General features: G+C 36.7%; 1 protein-coding gene across 2 annotated transcripts in view; it reads left to right on the forward strand.

The window, feature by feature from the left end:
* Positions 1 to 17,358, forward strand: part of LOC308190308 (uncharacterized protein) — a 373,068-nt gene that overhangs the window by 341,506 nt on the left and 14,204 nt on the right. For both annotated transcript variants that reach the window (XR_013947059.1, XR_013947060.1), the window contains one exon: positions 1 to 15,118. This exon is cut by the window's left edge and continues 13,841 nt beyond it. The gene's annotated coding sequence lies outside the window, so the exon portion shown is untranslated. The remainder of the gene's footprint in view (positions 15,119 to 17,358) is intronic.

Consider the following 17,358-nt stretch of genomic DNA (forward strand, 5'->3'; position numbering starts at 1 on the left):
TAGACCAGATGAACCAGATAGACAATAATTTTGTTGGTACAGTGACATATTCTGAGATAACAATTCAAGATCTGAGGGTTGTAGTGCTTTTTGTTTGTTTGTTTGTTTGCTTGTTTTTGTTGTTGTTGTTGTTTGGTTGATTTTTTGCCTAAAAAGTTTGGTCATAACTGCTTCTGTGATAATATTATGATACCAGACAGTATTTTAATAGCCAGGCTTTAATACATGGAGCATGCAGTTAGCTAAAAGAAACCTGCAGAAAGTGTAGCAAAGATATAAAGGCATAGGCTTGGGGAACATAGTGGAAATTCTTAGTCCTTCTGAATTCTGAAAAAAAAAAAAATAAATTCAAATACCTGAGTATGGTCAAAATTCAAATAGAAGACATGAAAATGCATCTTCCATTTCGCTTGAGTTTAATGTCTGTTGAATGTAAGTAGAAAGAAAATAAAGACTTCAGTGATGTTATAAGACTACTGCAATTTGTGATTTATATGCCTGTATTGTTTTGCCAAGGTATACATGTAAACTACAAAATAGACAAAACAAAACTAAACAAAACAAATGAAAAAAAAACAGTATGTAAATTGAATTATATTGTCATTGAAAGATTTCCCAAACAAGTCTCTCATGAGCCATGTTTTCTGTTTTGATCCTTGAGATAGTTTTTCATAGGTGGCACTGCTAAGAGAAATCTTAAGACTGTCCTATGGAGTATTCCAGGAAAAGAAAATGACTCTTTTGTATCCCTTATACTGCTATAATGGTGTTAAATTTATTAGATGCTGCAAAACATTATGAAGATTTTTCCCCTTGTTAAGGGTCTCTGTTCTGCCTCCATAGGAATGAATTAGAGTATAATTTAGCAGAGAACAAAAAATACCTGAATAATCTGACCTCAGATAGTATGTATGCATACATTCATTTAGGCATAGATAAATCATCTTTGGAAGAGTTTCAAGCTTAAATAAATTAAGATTATAAGTTTATGTTTTTATATCAAAATAATATAACTGAAAACACAGGAATGTCATGAAAATGTAAAACTGGTATCTTTTTATTGCTAAAACTGTGCTATAATCCCTAAACAGCTTACCATAAAACAAAGGATGGTACAATACTGCTATTAACATGACAGGGGTGGATACACAGAAACATACAGAGACAGTTGTTCATAAAGCAATAAAATGAAGCCTAAAATACTAACAAAACAACCAAAAAAAAAAGTCATTTTTCCCTTTCTGTCGTTTCTTCATCATTTTCATGCCTAAAACCAGATACATATCTCAGGTAATTAGGCCCTGCTGCTCTTTCTTACTTCTCACAACTTCCCTTCCACTCTATTTTAAAGCAAAGTGTCTGTGGCTCTTTAGTATTTATGGAGACACATCTCTACTTCGTCTTTTATAGAGCGCACCCACTGAACCAAAACCGCAAACCAAATTGACACCAGCTGTGACCCATATCAAAAAATGTATTCCAAGAACCTACAAATACCATTTTAGAATTTAGCCCACCATACTCAGACCTAAACTGCCAATATGACAAACCCTATATGTCATCTTAAAAAGATACAGAGCCAAACATCAAAGAACATAGTATGTCAATACAGCTTATATGAATAGAAGCCTGACTCAGAGAGCAACTTCCAGTTGCTGTTTCTCTTTTTCAGTTTTTCTTTATGTTTTGCACACATAATCATCAAAAGTAAAAGAGTTTAGACAAAGTTATTAGAAAATAATAACTTAGACCTCATTGGTTTCTCTCTAAGAGTACAGCCCCAGTAATCATAGAATCATAGAATATCTGAATTGGAAGGGACCCACAAGGATCATAGAGTCCAACTCCTGGGTCCCTAAAGGACCACTCAAAAAACAAAATAAAAAATCAGACCATGTGTCTGAGAGTGTTCTCCAAACACTTCTTGAAATCTTGCAGGCTCAGTGCCGTGACAGCTTCCTTGGTGAGCCTGTCCCAGTGCCTGACTACCCTCTTGGTGAAAAACCTTTTCCTGATATCCATCCATCCTGAGCCTCCCCTGTTGCAGCTTCAAGCTGTTACCTCAGGTTCTATTGCTGGTCAACAGAGGGAAGAGATCAGTGCCTGCCCCTCCGCTCCCCCTCGTGAGGAAGTTGTAGACCATGATGAGTTCTCCTCCAGGCTGAACAATCTAAGTGACTTCAGCCGCTCTTCATAAATCTTTCCCTCCAAACTCTTTACCATCTTTGTTGCCCTCCTTGGGATGCTAACAGTTTTATATCTTATACTGTGGTGCCCAAAACTGAACACAGTACTCGAGGTGAGGCCATACCAGTGCAGAGTAGAGTCGGACAATCACTTCCCTTGACCGACTAGCAGTGCAATGCTTGATGCACCCCTAGATATGGTAGGCCCTCCTAGACACCAGAGCACACTGCTGGTTCATGTTCAGCTTTCTGTCGATCAAAACCCCCAGATCCCTTTATGTGGGACTACTCTCCAGCATCTCATCCCCAAGTCTGTACAAATAACCAGGGTTGCCCCTTCCCAGGTGCATGATCTGGCACTAGCTCTTGTTAAACTTAGTATTGTTGATTATTGACCAGCTCTCTAATTTGTCCAGATCTCTCTGTAAGACCTCATCATCCTTGACAGAGTCAACAGCTCCATCCAATTTGGTATTGTCTGCAAACTTGCTCAAAAAGCCTTCAAGTCCTTCATACAAGTTGTTTATAAAAACATTGAAGAGGACTGTTCCTAAAATGGAGCCTATGATGAAGACGGAGGCAAGTTTGTATGCTTTTCTGTCTGTCTGTTTCTGTCTGTTTCTTTGTTTGGGATGACTTTTTGTGTGTGTGTGTGTGTGAGAGTGTGTGTCATTTCCAAGTAATACTAAAAAGCAAAGTATATTGAAAGGTTGTGAGTCCAGTACAGTAAGAGTTGTCATTGTGCATTGTGAGAAGAGGTTCAAATGTAGCTCTAACTTTTGTGATTGTAAGTATGAAGTAGTTCAGCTGGCAATGGCTATAAAATTTCACCTTTGAAGGTTTATTTGCTTTTAGGGCATTGCATATTTTGAATCTCTGTATGTAAAATTAGCTGGGACTAAAGTTCTGGTCACAAAGAATGGAGACTAAATTTTGCTCATGTTAGACTCTGTATACCCATGGTAGCATTTACACAGTAGTCAACTTTTTTTTGTTGTTGTTTTTTTCATGATTTAAATTCCATCCATCTTTGTATCTCTGCAGAGATATATGTATAATCTTCAAATCTTAAAGATCTGTAATGGAACTGAACAATATTTGGTGTGATTTCTTCACATTTCTTTGACTTGCTTTTTGTCAGAACTAAAATATGTAGCTGTATAGATTGCTACCTCTATTAGCAATGTGTGTTTTATATTTTGAAAAATGTGTTTTCCCTTCATATCATCACAGATACTTCATAGACTTTCATCAAGGTGTTGATGCAAAGCCTATTGTGTGACATATTTTTGTTAATAAACCATGTAAACTTTGAAGAATAAATTAGATTATCGTCAGACTAACACCATCTACAAAACACTGTAAAAAGGTTAAACTCTCTTATATGGGGTTTCTGGCTTTTTATATGGAGTTACAAATGTTCCTGTTAGAAGGTTATCCTTGTACCCATAGATTAAGGCCACTGCATGAACACTCTTTTTCAAATCAATATTAATTAAAAATTATTATGATCAGAGAACAAAACAAAGGGCCTATGCTACTAAAGAAAGGGTATGCCCCAGTGACAGATCACTGTTAAAACCTCTCATGCCATTGGGTGATATTTGCCATATGTCCAATGATTGATAGTAAGATTTAATGAGTTCTTACAAGCAATTAAATAATCAAGGGTTCCTGCTGTTACATGGCATAGCTTGATAGAACAGTGACAAATGAGAGAATATCTGCAACCTAATCAAAGGGACATACTTCCTTGGGAACAAAATAATATTATCCACCAGTGCAATCAAAGGACAAAAGAACACAGAGAGGACGCAATAGAATGAGATAAATTTTGTGCTCTTTTCATTATTCTGGCCATACAGTTTCCATTTATTGGATCCTATTAAATCAGAAAGAAAATTAGGCTACTTAAATATGTTTCATTTGTCATACACTGTTAGCTACTGGGTACATATCCATATCCAGTCACCTCAGTTCTCCTTTCCCCAAAACACAATTTTAGGTCATTCTTATTTGATATTTATTTTTATTGTGATGATTGAAGTCTTGTTGTGGTTTTGTTTTTATATTCACTTTGACTAATGGGGTAAAAGTCACTGCACTATACCAAATAGTATATTTTGATTAATGAATTATTTTTAATGTCTGTATTTATGTTCTCTTAGAAGAGCTGGAAACTAATAACTCATCATAAAAAATGGAAAGGTCACTGAATTCATTTTGGAATTGCCTAGATTCTGATTATATATACATTTTAATTTGCAAATTAACAGTATGGACCTTAATAAATTTACAGGCCCCTATACAATTTGCAGAAGAAATGAATAGTTTTATACTGAACTGTATCCTAATGTGACAACACACTTTATTTTTCTGGTTGCTTTTTGTAAGGAAGAAAGCTTTAGGATGACCATTAGAGGATATTCAGACAACTCAGTATTTCACAGGCTATGGACAGTAAATTAGTAGACAGATTTCTTTCCTTATTTTTAAGTTAAAATTGATTGCATATAATGGGTATAGATACATATAGATAGCAGAATATAGATCCACTTAAAAAAATAAATACCCTTGTGATTAGAGAGAGATCTACCTGAGTACTGATTAATTACGCTTTTTTTTTTTTTTTTTTTTTTTAAACTACAAACAAACAAGCTGTCCCATTAAAATCAAAACATAAACTTCTGGCCCAAAAGATGTCAGTAATAAAACTGCCTTTGATTACAAGTAAAGCCCATGGTTAAGTGTTCTTTCAACTTTGAGTTAATTTTATGTTAGCATTAGCTCCACTCCTGATGTAGAATAGCACAATATTTTAGGAACATTTTTTTGTTTCAATATAAACTGAAAGTTTTCTTTATTATTTCTGTCAAACAGAAATAAAAATGTTCCAATACTGCAAGCTGCTTTAGAACTATAATTTTCACGAGCAAATTTAAACATCAGACTATAGCACTTCTCTACTATATTTCAGTTAGCTAATGTGTAGGCAAAATTTTAAAGAAATGTAGTGGAAAATTAATAATACAAGGTACCCCAACTAATCAGTAAATATATTGATATATTTTTTTAAATGTAATCCACCTTTAGACTGCATAACACATGACCTTTCTAAATAAATACTGAGGCCTGAGCTCCGTCTGTGTTGTTGCCATGTGGAAAGAGAAGTGAGATCCTCTGGAGAAGACTGACCCCAGGAGAGGATGTTTCAATTCTACCACAAATTCAACCAGCTCATTTCTCAGACTGGAATTTAAAAAGTATCAAATTGATGGAATGACATATGTATACTTAACAGCAAGAACTCTGTTGTCTTTGGTAACTAATATATGGAATTTTCATCTATGTATCTTACTTCCAAAGGAAGGATCAAAACCATCTTTCCCATAAAATCTTGAATAAGGTGAAATGGGATTTATTTTATTTTATTTTATATTTTGTTTTGTTTTGTTTTTATTTATTTTTCCAATTCAGGATGAAAACAAGTGGTAAAACCTTGACATTTTCACAAAACAGAATACTTGTTTTCCAGCCAGCCCTATTCAACAGTGAGGAATGTATCTCACTGATTCTATTTTTTCCATTTACCAGTAGATTTGTTTTGTTTTTTTTTTCATACACAAAGCAAAACTTTTTCCATAGTATGTAGTATATTTTAGAGATTAGTCATAATTGTTTAACACTGTAGTGGAACACATCCAGATATTACAAAAAAAAAAAGTGAATTCAAATAAATACATCAAAAAACTCTAAGATAAACCCAAATTAATGGAATCAACAAACAATCAAAAAGTTTCTTAACTTTTTAGTGATTTGAATTTATTTAGCTACAGATTCTCTTCTATATGTAAATGTAAAGGCTTCCTAAGCTAATGTCAATTTTTTATAAAATATGACTATGAGAAAGTTGCAGTTCAAAAAGTACTGTAATTTTATGTTGGATTTCAACTGTGAACTATTCTACTGAAGTCAGCAATGATTTGTCATGAAAGTGGGATAAAAATGCTTAAACTAAGATACGTTTTTAGATTAGAAAGGTCTATTGAGTTTCTGTGTGTCTTAAACATAAATTGTCTGCCAAAAAAATTTGCTTTGATGTTTTAGTCAACTACAAATATGTAGGGTCAAGAACTGCATAGAATCTCACTGTGGTTACCTGGGGACTTAGGGGATCATGACACACACTGCTGCTTGGCCACACATGTACAGCATGACTTTAATGAGCCTACCAAATGATACATCAGTATGGTTTTACACTGGACATTTTACATTCTCCTGCTCAGCCGGATCACTGATGCATTGGGTCACCTCAGATCTGAGCTTAATTAGGTCTGAGATTAATATGATCTAGTGGAGACCATCGAAACGAGTTCCATAGATAGTGGCAAGAGTCAACATCTCTTACTAAAACAGTAACGTCAATTCAGAAAGCAAACAACCCCTCAGAAAATCAGGAAGAAATACTAAGATTTGGCACCATTAAATTCCTAAGGACTACTCTCAATCAATAAATTCACAAAAAGTACACACCTCATTGGATTCTACACAGATTGCAAAACTAGCTATAATGTAAAAACAGGCAGACAGTCTGTCTCAATATTATTACAGGAAGGCTTGGTTAAATTAATAGCTTCTCATTGATTAAAAAATCTTGCATTTTACATGTTCTTAAGTTGGTTCCCACCATTACCTTTCAATAACAGAATATGAGTCTTTGGAGAAATGTGGTTATATTGAACTACTGTATTGAAGTACAAAGGTAGGCAAAATAAGTTGTTTACATTAGCCTATCATTGTTTCCTGTCATAAAGTTCTGTCCACCTGAAAGAGAAGAATGATACCATCAACATGTTCTAAGCATCTGCTTTTTTTTTTTTTTTTTTTTTTTTTCTTCTTTTTTAATATTCCTGGGCTGCTAGGAATAGGGTTATTTTAGAATGGTCACTGAGCATGACTTTACCAAATTCTTTCGTATCTCCAAGTGAGAAATCTTTGTGTCCATGCAGCATTTGCTATTGCATATGATTCTTATATTTTACTCATTCTTAATTACCTTATTAAATCCAGCTAACAACAAAACAAAGGTTGTGATCCACCAAAGTACTTTCCAAAACATCCTATGGACCCATGGTTTGAGAGTTTGATTGCACAGAGCTCTTTTCTGGTTTTTAATGGCAGTCATATTATGAATACTCCATCAAAGAGTGTTCTGACACTTCCTACTCAGAAGTATTCAAGTGTGTTTCATTGGCATGTAATGTTGAAAGACTTTTCTCAACTCCACAGGAGCATCTAAGCTGAATTGCAGTACAAGCCCACGGCATATATATATGAAAAAATGTAAGGTGTCATGATTAATTCTGCCTTGTTCTTTTGTGCTTGTGCAAACTCAGTCTGCACCACAATTATTCTTATGGGTCAAGTGTCTGCCAGCCAAACAACAGAGGGATCAAATCTCCAAGTATGTCAATATGCTAAGACCCATATTTCAAGAACAATTTTGTTTCCTTTTTTTTAGTGCAACATGCATGTTGTCTTCTCTTTTCCCAGCAGAAGCTATGGCTCAAGCAGTATGTTGTTTGCTACATGGCAAACAAATGGAAGCTTCTTTAACTCCTGTGGTGTGGCTGAGGTTTTGGGCTGTGGAATGGAAGAGACAAGGAGGTTGATTTTATGGAGCAGGACAGATGAATGATTTTCATGTATCTAAGACAATGGAACATGATTTACAGTAATGCTTTCAAACAAATCCTGATTTCGGATGCTTTGGTTTTGAGGCCATTTTATTACTGTAGCAGATGAACTGGCTATCTGTGGTTTTGGTATTACCTCTGAAAAGAGACAGTAAGGTAGTAAACAAACTCAGAACCACTTCTGCTCCTCAGATTCCTTACCTGTGAGGTTTATGCAACTAGTCTTTGAAAATATAATCATCAACATCATCTAGAGATGGTCTGTTCTTTTGCCAGTGGAGCCTTGACTATAACAACTTCCAGTAGATGAATTTTCCATTGCAAGAAGAGTCCATGTGTTAATTGAGTCCATTTTGTTGTCTTACAACTGTGCTTTTGATACTTCATGTAATTTTGTACAAGTCTTCAGGGAAATACTGGATCCTTATATTGAGTTGCTATCTTATTTTCATTTGTTGACCGCAGTGGTGTGTAGACAGTGTTGAAATGAGATTTTCCTCTCCCATGAGGTTGAGCCCCTTCTACATTACAGGGCTTAAGTTGCGTGTCCTCTTCTGGCTATTCCCCTTGTTGGCAGGATGTTTGCAGACACCTCTCTTTTCCTTCCTCTGTTTTTAATTCATCAGAGCCCCTGCAGTGCAATGAAAAGATGTTGCTTGGTTGTCAATGAATTCTGTGGAAGTACCAAAGGGAAAGAATAAGCATCTATATTTGGAATAAATACAAACTATTATTAGACAGAGTTTTTGGAAGTAGTTGTAATTTATCTGCTATCAGGAGCAATAGAAAACCATATGGATGATAAAAAACATAACCAGGGAAAGGTCCTTCCTGTGTCTGTTGACAACTAATATGCACCAGGAGGGCAGTGCCATATGTTTGCATGTACGTTACCCCAGGGGGCAGTGACATATGTTCACACGTATGTCATCCCTCTGGCCTGCTGTTATAAGGCTGTTTCCCAAGGGGCATGCTCCCTTGAAAAACAGAAACCAAACCCACAAATGTGAGTTGCCTACATTTTCTTTGTCAGCAGATTCTCTCAGACCAACGCTGCATTGGACAGCAGTCAGAACAGCTGCCCCAAAACAACAAAGGTTTCTGTAGCCCTCTCTGGTATGCTTTGAAATCAGTGGATGGCAAAGAAGGAAAATACAGTCCCTTTGCTACAACAGTCATACCTATTGAAATACTAGAACAGCCCCAAACCCTCAGGATGGTAAAGACCTGCTCTTCCCAAAATATTTTGTTGGCAATCCTCTTCAGTTCCTTATGGACTGGACCCAGTTTCATATAACATAGTAAGTACTTCTTAGTAAGATAAAAAAGTTTGACTATAGAGGAGTGCCAAAGTGAGAGCAAAACAAAAAGTGTTGTTCATGATAATTTCTTCTGTAGTTTTTGTGGGTTAGAGATGAACAATGCTATTAGATTATCTTGACCATTCCCCTGTCAGTGCAAAATTATTTCTTGCAATGTAATTTCTAGTGTTTTGTTCATTCCATTTAGTACTAATCCAAGCAGATAGCCTTTCTGTTGTATCTCTTGGGAGACCATTTATCCTTCAATCCACTTATTCCACTATTAGGTAGATTTTCTGAAATTTGCAGTGTATTTTTCTTTGCTTAATTTCCTTCCTCTCTTTAATTATCCCTTTTGGTGCAAATGTGGCTCATCTTTATATATTTGTCCTCTCAGAGGTCATCGAGTCTAGTGCACAGAGAAGGAATGCAAACTGCAGTGTGAAATTTGCTTCTAGAAAAGGGTAACGAATGTGACATATTGTGTGCTCTCATATGACTTGTGACTACCGAACATTTTGGATGGCATTATGGGTGTGTATCTGTTTAACTAAGTCTTATTTGGTCTAGGTCTGTTACATTATTTAGACTTGACTGCTAGCAACCTTTCCAAGGGCTCTCTGTGAAAGTTCTAATAGGAGCATACAAAGCTGCCTCCCAGTTTTACAAGGCAAATCTCTAAGTGGGGAAAAATGGTGAGAATCTTGTTTACTTGAGAGCAGCTCTGGGTTAGCTGAACAAAAGTTGTCCCCTTTTTCTGAACAGATGCCAAGTCCAGTACTTCAACATCCGACAGACTTTATTTTCCATGATGCATAGCTGATGAAGCTATGCTTACCCTGAATTTTTGTAAAGATTTAGGTATTCACTAGTGTCTTGTATGAAAGGGCTCTGATTTTGGCTTGTCTCCTGCCATTTCTATTCCTTTTCTACCTTGTCACTGTCTTAGTGTTCTGAAAGCAGAATTACTCTTTTCCTGCACGGTAATTTCACCTCCTCCAGTGTCTGGAAGCTTCTCTGTGCTTTAAGCAGCTGTGTTTATAGCTCCAGAACCTCTCAGACAAACTCAGCAGGAAGCTCAGAAAAAGGCAGACAGCTCAGGCAGATCCAGGGCATCATCAGAAGTTGTTCTCTGGGAAAAGAAAAGCAAACTGAGTGGGAGTAAGTCATGGAGAGGAAAGAGAAACCATGATGGGTTAGGTGGAGAGATTCCCTCTTTCTGAAGGAATAACAGGGTCTGCTCAGGATAGAAACTTCTGGTTTAGAGGATATGGAAGACAAGAGAGAGTCACAAAGTAGAGATGGGGCTCTGTGTCTTGAGGAGAGAGTTAGAGACTGCTGTGAGAAGCAATGATGAAACAGCTCTGGCATCAGAGATGGCAGAAACAATAAGTTCCCAAGGATCAAAGGCTACTATGCAGTTTGCTGCTAATCAAAAACCCACCAAGTAGACTAAAATCAGAATGAAAAGGACTCTCCATGCGGGAACAAAGTAATCAGGAAGAGATTTTGTCAGGGATTTCTTTATAAAGCTTTTTCTATTTCTGTCTTTCCTAGTCAGCCTGAGTTTTTCACTACTTTTTTTTTTCTTTTTTTAAAAAAAAAAAAGTATTCTCACTTATATTAACAGAAAAATCCAGATTTTTGAAGTTGCACGTTTTTAGTTTTCCACGAGAATGTCACTTTACAAGAAAGATCTTGAGCTCCAAATCTAAAGAGTTCTAATGCTAGCACCAACAAAACAGCCCTGTTCAGTGGTGTTTTTTTTTTTTTTTTTTTTTTAGTTTTGTTCAGTGTCATATGGTAAAAGTGAAATTGGTACTTGGATTTTATAATCGTCATGTAGTTATGATCACATTATCTATCCTAACAAAGTAATATATAACTTTCATGAAGCATAATTCTTCCTCTTGCAAAGGATGAGCAATGTAAATTGGTCATTAGCTTAAATGCAGCACCATTTTACACCAGCTAGTTACTACCCTGCCAGGATACTTTTGGTTCTCACTCTTGTATTTGTAAAAGTTCACCCAGTTGTCTGGCTGTAAGTCATCCACATAAGATTTAACTCAAAATACTGACAAAGTTCTTGGGGTTAAAAATTTTCAAACAAATTTAAGGAATAATTTCAAAAAAAAAATAGACAAAGCTGTAATTAGATCATGGATATTCTACAACAGGAAGAAAACTCTGAACTTGGATTAATTATTTATTCAAAGCAGTTTGCTTTATGAAATAAAGTAGGTCAGAAGTAAGGATACAAAATAGGAAAAAGTAGATACTGGATATGGAGATAAACCCAAAGAAAGATAGGAAGCACACCATTGTTCGTGGAAATGGTCATGAGGGAGTACAAACTGGACAGGAATAAACAACTAGATGTTTAAGGTTTTCAGTGCTGTGACCAAAGACAATAATCTAAAAAGCCACAAAAAGATTTTTTTTTTTGTTGTTGTTTAAAGAGAAGTTCAAAAGTTCTGAGGAAAAATAAGAGAAAGTCTAAGATAACTCTGAAGAAGATGACAGTCATATTAGCAGTCATGCAAAACAATTACGATAACTGTGTCAATCTGCCCAGTAGTATTCTGAGATATTAAACATATACAGAGTTTAACTAACATACCTTTCTGCCAGTGATGGATCGCACCTTCTTTTATGCTGACCAGAGAATTGGTTATGAATGTCATAATCAAGTTACTCTCTGAGGTATTCCCCTTGTTATCCATGTTATTACAATTTTCAGAGACTTGGATTTTAAATATATATTGCCCTTTTAGATTCTCATTTGGGTGTATATGTTCCAAACAAATGGTAAATACTGATATTCCAAAGTACTTTTTTTTTGTGAATGTGTGCTATGAACAGAGTATTGGAATTTATTAATGTTACAGACTAGTCACTAGAATATCATTTCAGCTTCCACTGTGCTTGCACTTCGTAGAATCATAGAATGGCTTGGGTTGAAGGGACTTTAAAGATCATCTAGTCCCAACCACTGTTCCATGGGCAGGGATGCCACCCACTAGACCAGATTGCTCAGGGCCTCATCTAACCTGGTCTTGAACACCTCCAGAGATGGAGCATCAACAACCTATGTGGGCGACCTGTTCCAGCCTCACCACCCTTTGAGTGAAGAATTTCCCCCTAACATCTAATCTAAATCTCCCCTCTTTCGGTTTAAAACTATTCCTTCTTGTCTTATAATTGTCTGAGAAAAAAGTTGCTCTCCATCTTTTTTATAAGCCCCCTTTAAGTATTGAAATTCTACAAGGAGTTCTCCCCAGAGCCTTCTCTTCTTCAGACTGAACTTTGACTGCTCTCTCAGTCTTTCTTCATAGGAGAGGTAACTCCAACCCTCTGATCGTCTTTGTGACCCTCCTCTGGACTTTCTCCAACAGATCCTTCTTGAGCTGGGGGGATCCAGACCTGGATTCAGTACGTTAAGTGGGGCCTCATGAGGGCAGAGCAGAGGGGGACAATCACCTCCCTCGGCCTGCTAACTACTCATCTGTTGACGCAGCCCAGGATGCAGTTGGCCTTCTGGACTGCAAGCATGCACAGTTGGCTCATGTCAAGCTTTTTGTACACCAGAACCTCCAAGTCCTTCTCTGCAGGGCTGCTTTCAACAAATTCTTCACCCAGTCTGTACTCATTTGGGATTGTTCCAACCTAGGTGCAGCACCTTGCACTTGGACTTGTGGAACCTCATCAGGCATTAGGTTCACATGGACCACTCTTTTCTATCTTGTCCAGGTCCCTTTGAATGGCATTCCTTCCTTCTGTTGTATTGACTGCACCACTTCCTTCTTTTGCTCCTGTAGATTTAAACTATGATGGGCAGAAGGCAAAAATGCACCCCTTAGAACAAATAATATCCTAAAGCTTTGTTGTTTACATCAAATTCTAAGTTGAGCTTCTTGGATATCTTCATTGGTTTTGTTTGTTTGTTTGTTTGTTCATTTGTTTTGTGTTTTGTTTACGTTGTTGTTTTGATTTTGTTTGTTTTTGTTTTGTTTTTGTCTCAACTCTGAATCACAGTACCAGACCACCCTGGCTTCATAAACCAGAGAGAATTAAATCCCATTCATCTCTGCAATTCACATAATCCATGCTTCAGTAAGTTCATGCTTACTAAAAGCGAGCTAGGTTAGTTCTGACTTTGGCCAGCTTAGAAAGAGACTGTCCTTGTGATATCATGACTATGTTATCAAGTATTTGAATGTCAGTTTCATTTATGAATCTTGGGACCTTTCAGATTTGCTGAGAAAGTAGATTTTCCATGGCACCCTTGTGTTGCGAAATCCAGACTAAGATACAACCTGGGAATGCAGAAGTGATGCATTGCAGTAGTATAAACGGAATGGTATTTTGTTGTCCCATGGGGCAGTAGTAGTTATCTGGAGCAGGAGAGGAGACAGGGTAGAGATTTGTAGTGAAGAGAAGCAGCCTGAACCCCTGGGTTTGCTTCTTCTCCTGGGGCTGAGAAGAGGCAACAGGAGCTCTTGTAAGGGCTGGTTCCCTTTCCAGACAGCAGTCACTGACGAGATGTCTTTTTTTCTGTTCCTCTTGGATATCATTTAACCTCTATCTGCATTGAACTTTTTCATTTATTTCTCCCACTGTCACTTTTTGCCATAATGTCCTTCCTCAGTTCTTCACATGCTTTTGTACGTATTAACAATATGCTTGCATTATCAATATATGTGGTCAACTCACCATGATTTGGGTATATTTAGGAAATGGCAAGAACTCTGCAAGCATACTGTCATTTAGAAAAAGGTTCTAGAGATATCACAAAGCACCTGGACTTGATCAGATTTCCACAGCATTTTACTGACTGTGCTCTATCTAGATGTATTTTTCTTGCTTCTATTGTCACAAAAGCAATAATCCTGTGTGAGCCTTGTATTTGTTCTTCACAAACTCTCTCTTAATTTGACAAAAAAAAAAAAAGTATTTTACTGTACTTTGTTTCACGCACACAATTATCTCCTGATACTATCTCCATGGAGATCTTAGTTCAACACATAATCTGAATATTTGTTTGCAAATATTCCTGCAGTTCTCCAGAACACTGGGTTATCCAGAATCCTGTATATTTTCATATCATAGTTTGTTTTTTTTTTTTTTTTTAATCTGAGTTCTGACTCCGTGCAACAAAGTTGGTGTCTTGAATGAATGTTCTTCTCTAAATTGTAAACTGTGACCTCTTTGACATTTCTCCAGAGTTTACATCATCCTTTGAATAAAATGGCAGGCTCAGAGCCCTAGGACATACCCATAGTCCCTGCTGTTTTTTGTATTTTTGTATTTATTGGGCTTTTTAAAAATAATTTGGTGGAATTGGTAGCTCTCTTATTTTTCTGAGAGTGTAAGATTGTTTTATCTTGCTACTCTTTGCATCAAGGGAGCATGGTTTATAGTTATAATGATGGAAGTGGCAATTAGTGCTGCTGAGCTGTAGTGTCAGGTTTTGGACAGAGCAGCTGAACTTAATAAATTATGGTCACAGGGAGACAGGAGCAGTAGAGGGGGGAAGGAAGGCCTCAGAATCTGCCTAAGCAGCACATGAACTGGTAGTGTAGTGCATTACATCTCTATTCAATAAATGTCCATTTCAGTCTCTTTTTGTAGTCAAGTGTGAAGAAGAAACATCATCTGTAATTAATAACAGTAAAAAAAATCCATATGAATAAAGGCCAGCACAAGGAATGAAGCAGTTGCAAATAAAAAGAGCTGGAAAAGAGAATAAAAAGTACTTCAAAATAGTGAAGGAGACTCAGACAACCAGCCTGTGAGGTGGACAGAAGCCTCCAACACAAAGCTTTGGGAGAAAACATCTGATCTAAAAGTCTTTTTAAGACCAAGTCATATTTAATGAAGGTTAAAATATATCATCACACAGTTTATTCTATGTCTACAGTGTGTCTGCAAGGTAAGGTGCAAATCACCTCCTCCATGCATTTGTGCATTTCTGCAGCCAGGATTGTCAATATGTGAGCATGTGTGGCTGAAAAAATACAGAAACTTGTCCTTGTGTGTGTTCACAGGAGCATGTCTTAGTTGTAGTTGTTTATATTCCAGTTGTATACAATGTGTGGCAAACGCTGTGCAAGTAATTAGCAAGAAGAGGCTTTGGAACACAAAGACTACTGTCTCCATAAGCAATAATCACAAATGAAAAAAAAAAAAAAGCACAACCACCAAAAAAAAACCACCACCCACAACCACCAAACCAGTCAAAATATGGACCAATCCCTTGCCATTGATTACATTTCTGCTTGTTTTAGAGTTGTAACTATTCCTAGTGTTTTCTTAGTCTTAACTGGTTATGTTGATATATATTTGGCCTAAATTTCAGAATTAGGCTTTGCATCAACATATGAACTCCTGCTGTTGTGTTCAAAGCAGTAAATATTATCTCAGTTCCAAATACTACTAAATACTAGTTTCTTAACAAAAAATATTAGCTCAATTTGAGAGGACACCTATTAAAGATGGACTTTCTGGAAAAAGGACAGTAAAATATGGCCTTAAAAGACAGCTCACCAGAAAACTGAGAAAAGTGATGCATGAGTCAAAAGGGAATATATCTAAGACTAAAACTACCTAAGACTTTAGGGATCTGCATGTGCTCTTCTCCATTCTTTGTGCCTGCTTATCTTTTCTAAGTTTAATGTACTAACAAATTAAACAAAGCCAGAGTACAAGCTCAACTCTGACACTTTATTTATCACATTGCTTAATAATTAGCACACTTATTGGCATGATATTGGCACAATACTGCTTGTAGAATTAGAGTTCCCAACCAAGGACTCAGGTCTCAACAGATGGGCTGAGTGTAGCGTCTCTCCTCCAAGGAGCATGGAACAAAGCTGGGTGGGCATCAGTCATGCCATGCCACATGGTCTCTGGGCCAGGGAAAATAGGCTTTGTCCCAATGTATTTATTAGTACAGATGTAATCTTTATAGCCTCCGTCCTTGTGATATCTTACAGACTAAAACTGTTTATCCTTTCTGTAGTCCTTCAGGGAATAAGGGGAAATGCATTGTCCTCACACTAGCAGCTGGGGAGGAAACACAGAGCTACTATCTGGTAGAAAAAAAATAAAAATGCAGAAACAGTGGTGAAGCTCCAAAAGGCAAGATTTTTCATAAGGCTATGCCAAAATAGTATTTTCTGCCTCTATTATTAATGCTGGCAAGTAAATTAGAATTCAGTTTCGGAAAAATGTTGGGTTTGTTAGTTTAGTAAAAAAAACAAAAATCAGCTAGAACTCTTTCACACACAGAAAGGGTAACAGACTTACTCAGCTTCTGAATGAACTGTAACCCATGATCATGATATAGCATGTTTATAGGAAACCCAGGTTCAATTTCTCTTCTGACCAAAAATTCAATAACTCAGTTACAAAGTGGGCCTCTGAGGTGCCTTAAGGATGGCTGAGAGGGGGATTTAAATTTGCTGCTGATCAGTCTCCACCATCCAAGATTTTATCCAAATATTACAATTGTCTGTTAAATATTCCAGCTTTTGAAAAATCATTACTTTCTGATGGGGGGGGGGGGGGGGGGGGAGGGTGTGAGTGTGAAGTCTTTGTTCAGTTTTGTTCATTACAACAAGACTGATTTAAGTTTTATGATTTGTACTGAATGCAAAAGTGTGCTAAATCAGCTCACTGAATCAAAACTTGAGTGAGCCAGCAAAAGAGAAGTACTTTGATCTGGCTTGAAAAGTGCTTTTCTCGTACACAGGGTGTCTAGCAAAAGTGATCTGTTTTGAATGTCTACTTTGATGAATTGCTGTCTAAAGTGTATCCCAAGAAGTTGCAGTCATTTTGCTTCTATTCCCTTGTTCAATATTTTAAGACACGCACATAGACTTCCACAGTGCAGGATGAATATTGCTGCCTTTACACGACTGACATGGTCTTAATATATTTGCTGTAGGGACTTTTTGCATGACTTCACTAGTAACACATTATTTCAGGTTTCATTCTATCAGCTAGCTCAGCAAGAATATCAGTGACTTTCACGTTGTTACAGTTCCCTGTAAACATAATAATTATCAAAATTATATTGTCTTTTAATCACTTAACAAACAGTACTTTTGAAAAGAAATAGTCTGACATAAGAAAGCATAAATGCTAGCAGACTGAGTCATGAGTCTCCCA

The sequence above is a fragment of the Anser brachyrhynchus genome (assembly GCF_964034855.1).
Source record: "Anser brachyrhynchus genome assembly, chromosome: 2".
Taxonomy (NCBI): Eukaryota; Metazoa; Chordata; class Aves; order Anseriformes; family Anatidae; genus Anser; species Anser brachyrhynchus.